This window comes from Colossoma macropomum, unplaced genomic scaffold (assembly GCF_904425465.1).
Source record: "Colossoma macropomum unplaced genomic scaffold, Colossoma_macropomum, whole genome shotgun sequence".
Classification (NCBI taxonomy): domain Eukaryota; kingdom Metazoa; phylum Chordata; class Actinopteri; order Characiformes; family Serrasalmidae; genus Colossoma; species Colossoma macropomum.
The window spans coordinates 20,836-37,030 of NW_023496043.1; positions in this window are offsets into that span (position 1 = coordinate 20,836).

A 16,195-nucleotide genomic window follows, 5' to 3' on the forward strand; every position below is an offset into this window, starting at 1 on the left:
AAGGGATCTTCTTAACCATTACGCTTTGATTCCCTCAACCTCTTGTTTGTCCTCATTCTCTGAGACTGTTTTGTCAAACACCATGAAGGCCTGACCTCCATACAGTACAGCTGTAACAACATGAGTGGCGGTCTTCTGCTCAAACACCTCAGGGTAGGAGATTTTGCCCAGCTGGGTCATAGTAAGTTGCTCAAATCTTGTTGTCTGGCTATACTGCATAGTAACTCTAGACTGACGGTCTGAGGACTTCTTGTCACGCAAGTATCTGGCTGAGCCTCCAACCTCCACTAAACCACCCAGAAAGCTGGCTTTGAGGGAGGCGCTGACATCAAGGACGCTGGCCTTATCCTGGAGTGAGTCAGAAGCAACAAATTTCAGATCAGTCTTGGGCTGTCGATGCACATCCAAATCCTTGGACAAAGACTGTTTATCCCATAGAGTAACACCTGAAATGAGTGAGAGTCTGGAGCTTATTCTTTGATCATTGGTCACTTATTATATGCTTGTCCTTGTTAGTACACTGTAGGTGTACTGTAATCACACTGCACATTCAAACATCTTTAGACGGCAACACTTTCGATGAATGTATGTTTGTAAGCATCATAAACACATTTATAACATGTCATAAGCATTTGATTAAAGTATTTATAAAAATGAATTCACTGATTACACTTATACCCAGTTTATTATACTTAGAATTGTAATATAATGCATTATAAGTAGTGTTAATAACATGTTATACTTTCAGTGCCAAAGAAGTAGTCCCATTAGGCATTAAGACAATACAAAGTTTATTCTGGCCTTTCAATATTTTATTAGGTAAATCACGTGTGAATGGTCAGAGATGTGTAATGTTCCCTCACTGAGTTTGCTTCAAGTGTAGAAACCTTCATCTTTAACATCTCTACACTACAGTTACAGTAATGCTAATTCTGTTGCATTTATATTGGATATGCAGGATAAGTGCCAAGTAACAGTGGTGTATATTAACTTCAAATTGTTTATAGGCTCCATGACATTCATAGAAAGTGTTACAAAAAAAATAAAGGAATATTTTGACAGTTCTATCAAATTAGTTCAAACTACAGTCCCACAGCAAAAAAGAATTACAAATTAAGTACTTAGACCTTAGATATTTACAAAGATTATGATTTATTAAAACCCAAGGCATTAATTGAGAGAGTAATATGGGGTGTTTTCTATAGGGAAGCAGCTGTCCCATATCCTAAACCCTACATTTCAACTGAAAAATACAATACTTTCTTTTTTTGCAGTTTTTGTTTGTAAAGAAAAAAATATTTCAATTTCTTTTAAAGTTAAGTTGAAAGATTTTGTGTCATGAGTTTAATTTTTAAATAAAATGCTTTATTCCAAAAATGCTATTGCACATTTTCATGTCACTACCAGAACTGTTTTAGTCCATAAGTAGAGCCTTATTTTAGCCACACCCCTGCATTTTAGAGCAGGAAGTGAGACTGCATCTCTCATGGCCACATGGTGAGCAGTGAGATCCCATTGTTTTGAAGTACATGTATCCCATAGTCAGGAAGTCAGTGTGTAACATTAAGAATGGTCACTTTATGTTTTTTATAAAATATATGATTTTATGTGTGTAAAACTGTTCAAAGCTGTGTTTGCTAGTCATGCACTGGCTAGCATTTTTGAGATGTTCAAATTAGCTAAAATTGAAATGGAATGTTCAGTCATTTATTTATTTTTTTTAAATAATCATATTTAAGGTGTAGGGTCACTCAAAGCAAAAGAGTTAGTCTAAAGTCAAAGAATGATCCATATAAGGGGATAAATAAAAGGAAAAGGAATCGTTAAAATGGATGCAGTTAAGATTAATATGACAGTTCTTTGGTTAGATTATTCCTCCAAAACATGGTTAAATGGTAATGCAAAAAGACAGATAAATTTGACTCAGTTTGCTTTGTTATTCACTCTTATTGCCTATGTTGTGGGTGTAGAAGATGTATTACATGCTGTTGACACACCAACACAACTAATGTAGAAACCAGTGATGTTTTGAGTAGGACAGGAGTAATATATATATGTATGTGTGTGTATATATATATATATATATATATATATATATATATATATATATATATATATACATACATACACACACACACACACACACACAATATATGTATATATTTGTTTATATATGCACTCAGGGGTCGGCAGAACAGCCATTTTGTCCTTTCAACAAAAATGAAACCACCTTGGGAGCCACAACATGTTATGTCCATTTTACCATCTTGGCTGCAAATATATATCGGTGTGTGTTGATGTGCTAGTATAAACTGAAAAGTATTTAAAAAAAAAAAACAAACACGCAGACTTAATTTGCTCTGCTTTAAGCTTTAGCTCAGGCATAGCTGCTTTTCTTGCATCTCCAGCAGGAAACTTTTCCTCAAAAGCAGAGCAGTTTCTTGTAAAATGTCTCTTAATGTTTGATTTTTTACAAGACTGTCAGGTTCTCATTCACCAGTTTCTTGTTCCAATGTTTCCATTCCACCTTCAATGGTGTCTGAGGCTCCAGAATGTAACTGCTGCACCATTTAAGGTGAAATGGGAGAATTTGAATGAGAAGCTGACTTCAGCTTTGTGATTTTGTAATGGTTGACAGTTTCACGTTGTGAATAAACGCATCAAGAAGGGTGTCTGTGTTACTATAGTGACCAGCAGTCTGCGCGCCACCTTCAAGCTTAAAGGGTGAATTAGCAGTTACACATAATATAACTCTGGCATTTAAGACCATTTATCACTACAACTGTTTTACAACAATCAGCAGAGCTTTATTTTACTGCAAAGGAGGATTATTTTATTTTTACCTAAAAATCTAATCCTGCTGTGGAGCCGCATATTGCTGACCCCTGGACTAACTTCACTGCAGTACTTTAAATGTAACTGATCAAAAAGGAGGTCAAACTGAACTGGAGAGCGAACGTGGGCTGTACAGCAGAACAGATTTACCCACATTTTGATTAAAAATGCTCAGTTTCAAGACTCATACAAGACAAATATTTATTCATTTATATTTCTGGAGATTGTCATTTTAGAGGTTTCCTTGAGAAATAGACTTCGCACCACTGTTTCTACACTCTTAGAAATGAAAGGTATGAAACTGTCACTGTTCTATTGACTCCACACCCCCCCGTCTCGTCTCCAGTCTTTTTATTTAATTGTTGTGTTTTAAAACATGAGGTTTTTAAAAGGCACAAATATGTACTTTTCACCTGGAAAAACCTATTCAAGGTACACAATTGGACCTTAAAAGCACAGTTGGAGAGAAATTAATATTCACATATTATATATGTGCTTTATATATGTTTGAGACTCTCTTTGAGGGAACATTCACATTATTTGTATCTGGATGATGAAAAATGTACCTATACAGAACCTTTATTTCTAACGGTGTATGTTCTTGTTAGTCCTCATTCCTGTGTGACATACTTGTGTTTTTTTCAGTATTTTGTCTTGCTTGGTATTTTTGTACTTAATGTCTCAGTACTGACATGACCAGAAGAAAGATATTACTTTTTTTGTTATTTTTAATGTGTGATTCTTATTCTTTACATTCTATGCACTGTCAGGAATTCAGGAATGCCTCATTGATAGATGTAGATGCATTACAGCAAGTTCAGTTTAAAAAGTCAACAAAGTATTGTTTGGTACCCGCAGGGAATTTAGTGTCCATTTCACGCTACCAAAGACGTTTCAAAACTCGGTCACATGTAATTGACAAATTATACATTATTTACAAACTGGTTTTAATGAAAATGCACCTGCATCTGTTTTAATGATAATGCAAATGTAAATCTCAAATAAATGTGGCTCTATTGATACGATATATTTACACAATCTATTTTTGTATGGGCCGCTTTCATTAAGTAATGTGCAACAAAGTACTCATTAGTATAATTAGTGTCATTCGTATAATTTGTCACATTGCTTTCCTGAAATGAGGGGACAACATTTAAATGTGCTTTGATGAAAATATGCTATTCACTTTCCCCCAACCATCAGATTTTTAAAGGTTTCAGCAGTTGTAGCTTTAAGAGCAGCAATAATAATAATAATAATAATAATAATAATAATAATAAGGTAATAAGTAGATTTACTTGTCTCACCTTGTCTGGAAGTTTCTTTATTGAAGTGCGCAGGCAGATAAATGTAAGTAAGGCTTCTGTTGTTCTGTTGTTGGCAGTTGTCCTTCTCTCTTCTGGAAGAGTCAGATGGATCTAATGGCTGTACTCGTTATTTTGTCAGACATTTATAGCAAAAAAAGAGGGTGGTACTTCACATTTACATGTACTTAGCATTGGCATTCTGCCACCTGCAGTGTGTGTGTGTGTGTGTGTGAGTAATAAGGTGTGGTTATAGGCTTTGGGTGTTTTGATGTTGAGAGGTGGTCACTGTGGGAATGGAGGGCTCATTGTGACCTCCCATGGTGAATCGGTTTTCTGTATGTGCCCTTCTGTGTAGCAGTTTCTTGTAACAGAAAAATTGTTTCATCTGATTCTGACATTACAATACGTTACACTTTTAATCATTGGTACTAGTGGACCTTGAGTTTAGACATGCAAAGTTATATCTAGAGAACATGTATTGCTTGCTAATGCTAACCATGCACTAGAATGATTTTACAAAGTCTAGGAATCTTGCATTGTCACTATTTGCAAGACTGCACCTAGATTTTTGAGATTATTCCCCATCATGCACCTGGTGGAAATTTACAAGCAGATAAACACTTTTCCTTCCATTCTGTAGTGGTACAGATGTGAAGGTACGTTGGCTGAGCATGTAAAGGTCTGGGGCTCAGAGCAGTTCACTGTAGAGCTGTATACTCTGGAAGATCATCACCCAGAATCTTGTTAATTAACCTGAAAAATGTGCAGCTACTTTTTACATTTTACATAAAGATTTACACATCAACACAACATGCAGCGATTCAGTATTGTTGATTGGGTGGTATGAACTAAACCATAAAAACCAAACAGTGTAACAGAAAAAAAAAGAAAAAAACATAGATGATTCTTCAATAATGCTGTTTTTAAAGCCCTCTGCACATTTCCTTACATCACTGTACCACCATCTTGACCACCTTACACCAAACGATTGAGATGACACGAGTGCGATGACTCTCATGATTTTATTCTGACATTGGAAATTTGTCTGAAATTGATGAGCCGAGGGCGGCACGGTGGCGCAGTGGGTAGCGCTGTCGCCTCACAGCAAGAATGGCCTGGGTTCGATTCCCGTCTGGGTGACCAGGGTCATTTCTGTGTGGAGTTTGCCTGTTCTCCCCGTGTCTGCGTGGGTTTCCTCCGGGTACTCCGGTTTCCTCCCACAGTCCAAAGACATGCAGTCAGGCCAATTGGACATGCTGAATTGCCCCTAGATGTGAATGAGTGTGTGAATGTGTATGTCTGTCTGCCCTGCGATGGACTGGCGACCTGTCCAGGGTGTATCCTGCCTTCCGCCCAATGACGGCTGGGATAGGCTCCAGCACCCCACCGTGACCCAGAAGGATAAGCGGTTTAGATGATGCATGTATGTAGGATGAGCCGAATTTGTTTTCTTTTTTTTTTGCAATTTGTAAGTCGAGCTCGCCTGGCCAAATTACAGCTTTACAAACTTAAATATGGCATTTGTCTGCAATTTTCTATTTGTTGAGTTTAACAAGTTGGGAAAAAATAATGCACAGGCCACATTTTTTGTTTTATTTTTTGTTACATTCAGCAAATGTATAAAAATGTATCAAAGTGTGTCTCTGTAGAGGATGTTTTGGTTATTTTCACTTAGAAAATCAGCAAAATGTGTAATTTGACCAGAGGTGCCCAAACTTTTGCACGGATGACCATTTGCGGGATCCAAAAGTCCAGTCCAGACCTCATGAAAGATGCTCTCAGTCAAAACTTGTTTTTTTGGGACTTAGTGTAAAAAAAAAGGCCTTGGGCTTTGTCGCCCCCTTCTGGCACAAATGCTTCGTTTTAATAAAATTTTTTCCAAGTTTCTTATCGTCCCAGTCCTGGTTGTAAGTGTTTATAAGCAGATATAAGTATATCATAGTGATATCTGTTTCTATCTGTATAAACAGGGAAAATCTGCTTGCATGAGCCACATGTGAAGCCTTTATCAAATGCTATGTGATATATTTAAAACTTCTACACACATCACTTAAAATCTGTATTAATCCACTAAAATATTAAAAACCATTAGGCTGTTGATGGAATATTGTTTGACGGTTATGTTTCTTGAGTGTGAAGCTGTGTTAATAGGTGGGGCCTGGCATCCCGGAGCTGTACTAACATACTGTGTGAGAACTTGATTTAGTTCAAAACGAGAATTCACTGTTAAACTGTATTATAAATTATTCATTATGAATGAACGAACTAACGAATAAATGAATGAAACCATAGTAGCAGAATAACCTGAGTCATAACACCCCTTTCATTGTGATGGTCCTAAACTGCTACTTTTTATAAGGTGCTCATAAGATGCATACAAAGTGGTTAAAGGGGGTCATCAGGTCCTAATGAGGCATTGCAGAGAGAATGTTAATCAGCAGATTGTTATTCTCTCAGTGTCCTCAAATCTTTGTCATGATGACTATGTGTCACATTTACATAGTACTTTTTGTACCATTCTCATGCCCATACAGAAGCACCTAAACATGCTGTGACACAAAAATAATGTTTTGCAAAGAAAATTATATTTATAGATTAGAAAAATAACAGCTGACTAACAGGAACCAACAAAATCTCTAAGAATGCTGGGAAGCTTCTTGAGCACAAGACTCTTCAGACTTAAGTTCATTTTAATATCTTAACCCTTAAAACCTTTCTTTTGGGTTTTTTTTTGTTGTTATTTTTTGGGTCAATTACAATTTCAATTATAAAGTATTTACATGTGACAGTCACACATGCCATATGTTGTTATTTCAGGAGACCCAGGGCTACTCAGATATGCCATTGTTTGACATGTAAATGCTAACAAATTTGATATCTTTATGAATTTGGGTCATTTCTAATCAAAAATGTACCTAGTGCCAGCTAAATGTTGTATTTTTTTAATTATAAAGATCTTGAAAACAAGTGCAGTTGTAGTTATCCTTTCAGAAATTGTTAGTATGGAGTGTCTGTAAGCTGAAAGTGCAATTATTTTGATGTTGATTTATGCTATTGGTTTATTATGTGTAAATATAAACAATTTTTTACAAAGATTTGTAAATTAGTCATTTTAACAAATTAGTAAATTAAACAAAAAAATAAGTTAGTGCAGTTATGTTTTACGGTGTGTGGTACAGGACTTGGAACCCATCACTGTCTAAATGGGTAGTAGAAGACCACGTGGGAACCTCCAAGGCCGGACCGAGAGCAAGTCTTGCTGACATTATTAAGAGAAACATTAAGTTTGTTGACTGAATCTTACCAGTGACACTGTGTTCGGTTTGTCCCTGTCTACCAGCTATTTTAGCAGACATGGTAGAGCCACTCAGGTTTATTAAAGCTGAACAACAAGATCTTAATTTGACACTGCCGATATCTGGATTAATATCATCTGATCTTCTTTTAGTTAATCATTACTTAGTTTTAATACACCTTAAGAACTAATCATAGACACAATGATGGTAATATTTTTATACAGTGAAAAAGAAGCCCCCCCTCCCCACACACACATTTTATAAGCTGCGGTGGTCACATATTTGATTAATGTTCATTTACACATTATTTGCATGAAGGTAGAACTGCTTTGACTAAGTCTGTGTTACATGGGGAAGAAACCTGTGGGTGTTCTCATACCCACCACCAGAACTAGTCTTGAACTCCCTGCACTCCTAGAAAAAAAAAAAAAAGTAAACTGTCACTGGGGCAGAGTACCTCTCTTGCCACTGGTGTGGTACCTTCAAGCATACGTCTTAGTACCTTTAGTCAGGGAACATTATTGTACCATGATCCATTGAAATTATACTTCAAGTTGTATTGACTCCACACACCCCATCTCGTCTCCAGGCTTTTATTTTATTGTTCTGTTTTAAAACATGAGGTTATGTAAAAGGTACAAATATGTACAACCCCATTTTCCAAAACAGATGGGATGCTGTGCAGAATGTAAATAAAAATAGAATGCAATGATGTGCAAATCAGTTAAATTATATTTTTGAAGGAAAATAGTACAAAAACAACATATCAAATGTTGAAACTGAGAAATTTTATTGTTTTTTGAAAAATATATGCCCATTTTGAATTTGATGCCAACAACACATTCCAAAAAAGTTGGGCCCGGGGCAACAAAGGGCTGGTAAAGTTGTGTAAAGCTTAAAAAAAAGATTTGCTGGCCGTAATCTTTGGGCCCTCAGGCATCATTGCATTAAAAATAGACATGATTCTGTAGTGAAAATCACTGCATGGGCCCAGAAACACTTCTGAAAAACACTGTCTATGAAAACAGTTAGAACGCAAAAAGAAATCATATATAAACAGGATCCAGAAATGCTGCCACCTTCTCTGGGCACAAGCTCATTGAAAACAGATTGAGGGGAAGTGGAAAAGTGTCCTGTGGTCTGATGAATCAACATTTGAAATTCTTTTTGGAAATCATGAACACTGTGTCCTCTGGGCTAAAGACCACTCAGTTTGTTATCAGTGCATAGTTCAAATGCCAGTATTCATGATGGTGTAGGGGTGCATTAGTGTACATGGCATAGGTGACATGCACATCTGTGAAGTCATCATTAATGCTGAACAACATATACATGTTTTAGCAAGATACGCTGCCATCCAGACAACGTCTTTTTCAGGGAAGGCCTCGCTTGTTTCAGCAAGGCAATGCCAAACCACATTCTGCATGTATTACAAACAGCATTGCTCTATATTAAAAGAGTCCCAGTGCTAAATTTGCCTGCCTGCAGTCCAGACCTGTCACCACTGATAACATTTGGTACAGTATGAAATGAAAAATACGACAAATGAGCCCCTGAATTGTGAATCGTATATTAAGCAATAGTGGAAAACATTTCACTTTCAAAACTACAGCAGTCGGTCTCCTCAGTTCCCAAACGCTTACAGTGTGTTGTTAAAAGAAGAGGTGAACGTGCCGTAAACAAGCTCCCGTCCTAACATTTTTGAAACATGTTGTTGGCATCAAATTTAAAATGGGCACGTTTTTCAAAAAACAATAAATTTTCTCAGTTTTAACATTTGATTTGTTGTCTTTGTTCTATTTTCAGTGAAATATAGGGTTTACATGATTTGCACATCATTGCATTTTGTTTTTCTTGACATTTTGCACAGTACAGAACTTTCCATTAAATTCACATCTTAATAAAATATCTCCTCCTCTACTTACAAACACAAATGTGGTATCGGTTGAAGGTTTCAACAGAATTGATTTGCTTGGTTCAATGAACTATAAGTGAGAGTTCATATCACATTATAGCATTTATTTTTTGCTGTCAGGAACTGTATCTGCTTAGGGTTAAATACTACAGCAAAACAGCAACAATATACAAAACAACAGTATTAAGTGTAGATCTCTAAGGGTTAATGCTCCAGATGCAGTCTCACATGAACAGTGAGAACCAGCCAGGCACAAGAGATAGATGTTGACACATTAGGCTCCTTAAAGGCAGAATGAGCAGGAATTGCCAGTAGCTGTTTTGACACACCATTCAAAATTGGCTCCTACAGCACAACGAACAAGAGAGAGAGAAAGAGCAGCAGTGGTTGAGCGAGCTAGAGAGTGAGTGAAGAGCAGGATTCATACATTCTGTATGTTTTGCTTCATATTAAACATGTTTGCTGTATATTCTACCTGCTTTGCTGTGTAGTTTATATACGTTGTGCTGTATATTCTACATGTTTTGCTGTAGGCTGCCTGCTGTAACGTGTCAGAAGTTTCAAATTCCTTTTCACCTACACATTGATAAAGAGGGCTAGGTTACACCCAGGCACCAAAGGTTTACATACAGAGAGTACATTCATACAAAGAAAGTACCACAGTAATGACCAGTAATGCTAGTAAGCTAATGATGAACACATGATGGTGGAAGTCAATTAGCATTACACAAATGATGGCACAGTCAGTTTTACTGTACACACAGACACACACAGGGTTAAACCTGACAGCTAGTCCCCTTTGTACGGTGGTCTCATGACAGAAGCTAACTGAGTGGCACTAACTGAATTGATGACAGTGCGACAGACAGAAATAAAATGTCAGGTTTTAGTCAGCCCAGCCTCAGAACCGTCCGGCACTCAAACTTGATTTACCTCCTCATTTAGCCTCGTCACACCGTTTCAGAGAACAGCTCTGCAATTTTCACACCACCTAACCATCTAAACATCTAATTTTCTCCTTTCCTCCAAATAAAGCCCCCATTCCCAACACCCAGACTAAACACACTCTATACCAGGGATGTCAAGACTTTTTTCAAAGAGCACCAGATCGAACTGTGTCAAATTATCTGGAGGCCAAAATATTAACAAAACATTTAAAATATTAAGTTTTCAAAAACATCAGCACATAGAATCCAAGCTTTCTGTGAGCTACTGTGTTTCTTATCACTGTGTAAAAGATGCACAAGGCTTCATTTATTGTTGGATTACTGTTAACAAATAATTACATTTTTAAGAGTAACAATAAAACAAGTCTAATGTTTAGTTATATGTTCCTATTTAAGCATTTACTTTTTCAAAAATGTGTGAAACAACCTAAACAAAAATCTATGCTACTCTTTCTGTTTTGTTAGAGAATGTTATTTACACATCAAATACTGTAAATGTAGCAACTTCAGAGGAGCAGATTAAACACACATTAAGGACAAACATCCTTAAAGGGTTAATATTTGAGCTATTGAATTTACTCTAATAAGAAGTTGGGGGGCTGTGAGACTCGGGTAGCTGCAGTTGCTTTCTCTCCTGAATATTTACTGTTATATTTTTAAGCTTGGTTTCTTGCCTATTGATATTAAATTCATTTAAGTCTTTTGAAATATGAGGCACACACACTCGATGAAAAAGTATTCAAATCTCCATGCTGACTAAATTGCCGGTTTTCAGTGTTAAGTTTTTGTTTTATGGCTGTTGTCTTGATTAAATATGGTTCAGTAAATGAAGCTGCAAGTCTAGTCAGAGAAAAAAGGCTCTTAAACTTTAGCTAACTTTGTTACCACAGTGTGGTGAAATACACTGGAATTTTACAGTGTGGCTGCCACCATCCATAATTAGCAGCTGGGCCAAGAGCCATGCACACATGACAGCATGAACTCAAGGCTGAGCACAAGACAGCGTGTGAGCACCCCTTAAATAGGGCACCCGCAGCTGTTGCCACTCAGCCCTAATTACCCTTTCGTGGTGCCTTGTCTCCCCCTAGTGGCTGGAGGTGCCATAGCACAAGGCTGGGACATTACAAATAAACAGCAAAATGTGGTTTGACTTGGCAGGTCAGAGCGGGTTTGGCTGCCAAGAGCATTTAAGGTAGGTGGACATAATGTTTTGGCTCATCAGTGTATATTGTGTCAGAATCATGAGAACGTACCCGCCGGCGTCTAAAGGAACAACACCTTGGAAGAACAAAGCCAGTCCTGCTTTCAACCTTTCAGGGAGTGGTCCGTCATAGAGTTTGCCCTGTGGTGATCATAAGCATTGTAGGTGTAGGCAATGAACAACTGCAAATTCTTAGATTTTAAAAACAACATTATTTGTAATATTTATTCTAAGAATCTGTAAGTATTTTGTCAAAACAAAGTGAAATTTGTTTATGTTTATTATTAAACCATAATTAATATTTTTCTGCTTTTAAAACCATTTTCAAGTGCCATGTTACTCCCAGGACTGCAGACTGGATATGACACTCCTAACTGGATGTTGGAACGCTTTTGACATTAGACTCCTGGGCTTTGTTTAATGCTAAAAGTGGATGTGCTCCAGTTCTGGGCAAAACAGAAGATGAAGAATGTTAATGAATGAAGCTTATTTACAATATGTATCAAATTCTTTACACATCAGTTCACAATCATGAGGACCCAATGACCCAGCACAGCCAGGGAACTATGTGTTTTATGTGAATTTTGACACATTGAATAAAGAGGATGTGATGGAAATGTCAAATATCAAATAAAATAGTCAATGTTCATTTGAAGGTTCGCTTGCTTGAAAATAAAGGTTTCTTGCATATAAAAACAAATGTCATATATATTTTCAGAATAAATCATGTATAAGCAAATGGAATAACATTATTTGTTGCTACAAAACATGAGATGAGACAGCAGGTACCCGTGGACAATCAAAGAAATCAAAATGTGCATTTTCGACTCCTTAACGTCCAAAGGATCCAGGGATTTTTTGGGGGAAAAATGTATAAAGGACAAAACGTATCAGCTTTGGAACACAGAGTGTGATAGTTGCAATAGCTTTTCAATAACAAAACTGACAATTAGTAATACTTGTAATCAAAAATCTTGGCAGCCATGAGGGAAAGCTGGCAAAAAAGTGTCAGTGAGATGGACAAACAGCAGCAGGAGAGACTCTGGCAGATCTTGGTGGAGTTTCAGGGACTGCTTTGCATTTAATGAGGAGGAGCTGGAGCAGACTCACCTAGTGCAGCACGACATCAACACAGAGGAAGCTATACCCATATGGCAGCAGCATCAATGCTGCCTTCCCCTGAGTCAACAGGAAGCTGCAGACCAGACTTTGGAAAAGATGCAGCACAAATGCATCAATCAATCAATCAATCAATCAATCAATCAATCAACCTTTTTTTAATCTCGAGTTGCCAAGTTGATACAGAACAACGGATTGATAACGTTAAGAACATGTCAAATAATAAAAGTAAATTTTATTTAAAAATGACTCAAATCAGTTAAGTATAAAAAAATTAAACATTAATAATAAAAATACATAAAATACAGTAGAAAACAAAACAATACAAAACAATAATTGAAATGTAGCTAAAATGTAAAAGCTTATAAAATCAAATCAAAATAAAATAAAAGGAGAATAAGATCAATAAGTAAACTAAAAATTAATTAAACTGACTAAAATGATAAAATAGTCATAATTAAAATAAGAATACGAATATGAACAATAAATAAACAAACTAATAAAATAATGAAAATAAGACAATATTTGTAAAAAAAAACATGTAAAACAGGTGCAGGCAGAGTGGAGGTGGTTAGAGAGTAAAAGTTTAAAATGACTGAGTGGCACAAGCAAGCTGAGTTTTAGTGATTCCTGTAGTGAGTTCCAGCTCGCTGGTGCACTGTAACTAAAAGCAGATTTTCCCAGTTCAGTAAAAAACCTTGGTACCTGGCATGTGATCCAACCACTGGAGCGAGTCTGATAAATACCATTATTTACAGACATCATTGAAGTATTATATTCTGGCATATGGCCGGAGAGTGTTTTATAAATAAAAACAAACCAGTGTGTTTTCCCGCTGTGCTGCTAGTGATGGCCATCCCACTTTTTCATACAGCTTGCAGTGATGAGTGTTATAAGGGTCTCCAGTAATGAACCTCAGTGCAGAGCGATAGACTGAGTCCAGTGGTTTGAGGGAACTGGCTGATGCGTGTTTGTAAATTACATCACCATAGTCCATGACAGATAGCATTGTTGCCTCAACAATTCTTTTTCTTGCATACATGGGAAAACAGGATTTATTTCTGTACAGATAACCGAGCTTCTGTCTGCATTTGCAGACCAGTTTATTAATATGGGATTTAAAAGTGAGTTTAACATCCAGCCATATGCCTAAATATTTATACTCTATGACTCTTTTGGTGTTGTATCCTGTCAGAGTAGTGATATTTACAGAATTAAAATCAGTATTAGTAGATCTGGAAAACAGTGTGAACTTAGTTTTCTTAGCATTTAAAACCAGGCTTTATACGCCAATAAAAGAATTTTGTAATCAATACGGAATTTAACAGGCAGCCAATGAAGTGATGATAGAACTGGACTGATATGATCAAATTTTCTAGTTTTAGTGAGGTAAGTTTACTTAAATTCCTGCTGGTGCATCCTGACAGTGGTGCATTACAATAGTCTAGCCTTTCTAGCGTTTCTGCATCATGCAGCGATAAGGCATTTCTTATTTTGGCGATGTTGCGAAGATGTAAAAAAGCTGTCCTAGTGATACAGTCTATGTTTTGATCAAATGATAAGTCTGGATCAATTATGATGCCAAGATTTTTTGCTGCTGAACCAGGTATAACTGGAAAGTCAGCAAGATTAAAAATTAAATCTGATCATTTATTTCTTGCCACTTTTGGACCTAGAAGGAGAACCTCTGTTTTGTTACAGTTTAGAAGGAGGAAGTTAAGCAACATCCAGCCTTTCATGTCTTTTACACAGTCCTCTATTTTCTGTATTTGTCACAATATGACAAACCTGATATGTACAATTGCGTATTGTCTGCGTAACAATGAGAGTTAATGCCACAGTTACTTATAACTGTGCCTAACGGTAACATGTATAATGTAAATAATAATGGTCCTAAAATAGAGCCTTGCGGAATTCCAAATCTTACTTTTAAATAATTGGAAGATGAATCGTTTACCTTTACAAACTGATAACGTTCCGTTAAGTAAGATTTGAACCATGACAGGGCTGTCCCTATGATTCCAACTATGTTTTCTAACTTTTCTAGGAGAATATTGTGGTCTATCGTATCGAAAGCTGCGCTGAGGTCAAGTAGCACCAACAGGGATATGTAGCCTTGATCAGAGGCAAGAAGAAGATCATTTGTTATCTTAACTAGAGCTGTCTCAGTGCTGTGATGTGGCCTGAATCCAGATTGGAATTTTTCATATATGTGGTTCTTATGTAGATATGAACGAAGTTGTTGGGCTACAGCTTTTTCTAAGATCTTAGATATAAATGGTAGGTTAGAAATAGGCCTGTAATTAGACAATACGCTAGCATTAAGGTTTGGTTTCTTGATCAGAGGTTTAATAACTGCTAGTTTACAAGCTCTGGGTACATGGCCCAGGCTAAGGGACAAGTTTACTATAGTTAAAAGAGGATTAATGATAACTGGTAGTACTTCTTTGAGTAATTTTGAGGGAATTGCATCAAGTGTGCAGGTTGTACAATTTGCAGAGGAGATAATCTTCTCTAGTTCTAGCTGTGGGAGTGGGTAGAAAGTTTCCAGCCTTTCTTTTGTGACTACGTTATGTTATATATCAGCCACATCAGATGACAGCCAAGTTGGATTTAATACTCTGGGTTGAATTTGTTGTCTAATGTTTTCGATTTTATTATTAAAAAAGTCCATAAAAACATCACTGGTGAGAGTCACCGGAATTTGTGGTTCAGTGGTAGGTTAGAAATAGGCCTGTAATTAGACAATAAGCTAGCATCAAGGTTTGGTTTCTTGATCAGAGGTTTAATAACTGCTAGTTTACAAGCTTTGGGTACATGGCCCAGGCTAAGGGACGAGTTTACTATAGTTAAAAGAGGATTAATGATAACTGGTAGTACAGGCAAAGTGGAACACTTCTAGCTTGGTTGATCGCCATTTCCGCTCTAGTTTCTGTACTGTTTGTTTTAAGGTACGGGTTTTATCATTGTATCGTGGGGCAAGCTTTTTCTGTCTTGTCCTTTTTAGTTTAAGTGGCACGACATTTTTAAAAGTAGATCGAAAGGTATTTTCTAAATAGTCAGTTAGTGAATCTAGCTCCATTGGGTCTGATGGAGTGGAGACTAGGGTTGTTAGTTCTGGGAGGTTTTCTATGAATTGCAGGGCGGTAAATGGTTTGACTCAGATGGCCGCAGACGAATATCATTGGTCCCTACATGGATGACTATCCTCGAATATCTCTTATTAGCTAACAGTCTAAGGTTGCCACTAATGTCAGGCGCTCTGGCTGCCCAGTAAAGAGCTAACTGTTACTGCTGGTGCCCCTAAAGGAGTAGCTAATTTCACGTGTCAAACGATCGAGTCTCCTATAACCAGAGCACTTTTAACAGGCTCCTCAGTGGGTGTTTCGCTGAGCGGGGAAAACAGTTTGACACGCGAATCGGAGAAGCGTGGTGTTCTGGTGGGCTAACTTTAGCCTCAGCATTAGTATTAACCTTAGCTTTCCGGCTATGTCGCCGAGACGTCACTCGCTGTGAGGGCTCTAATGCTGGAGTCGAGGGGGTGCTGACTCTCCCTAAGGCACCCGGAGCTGCTA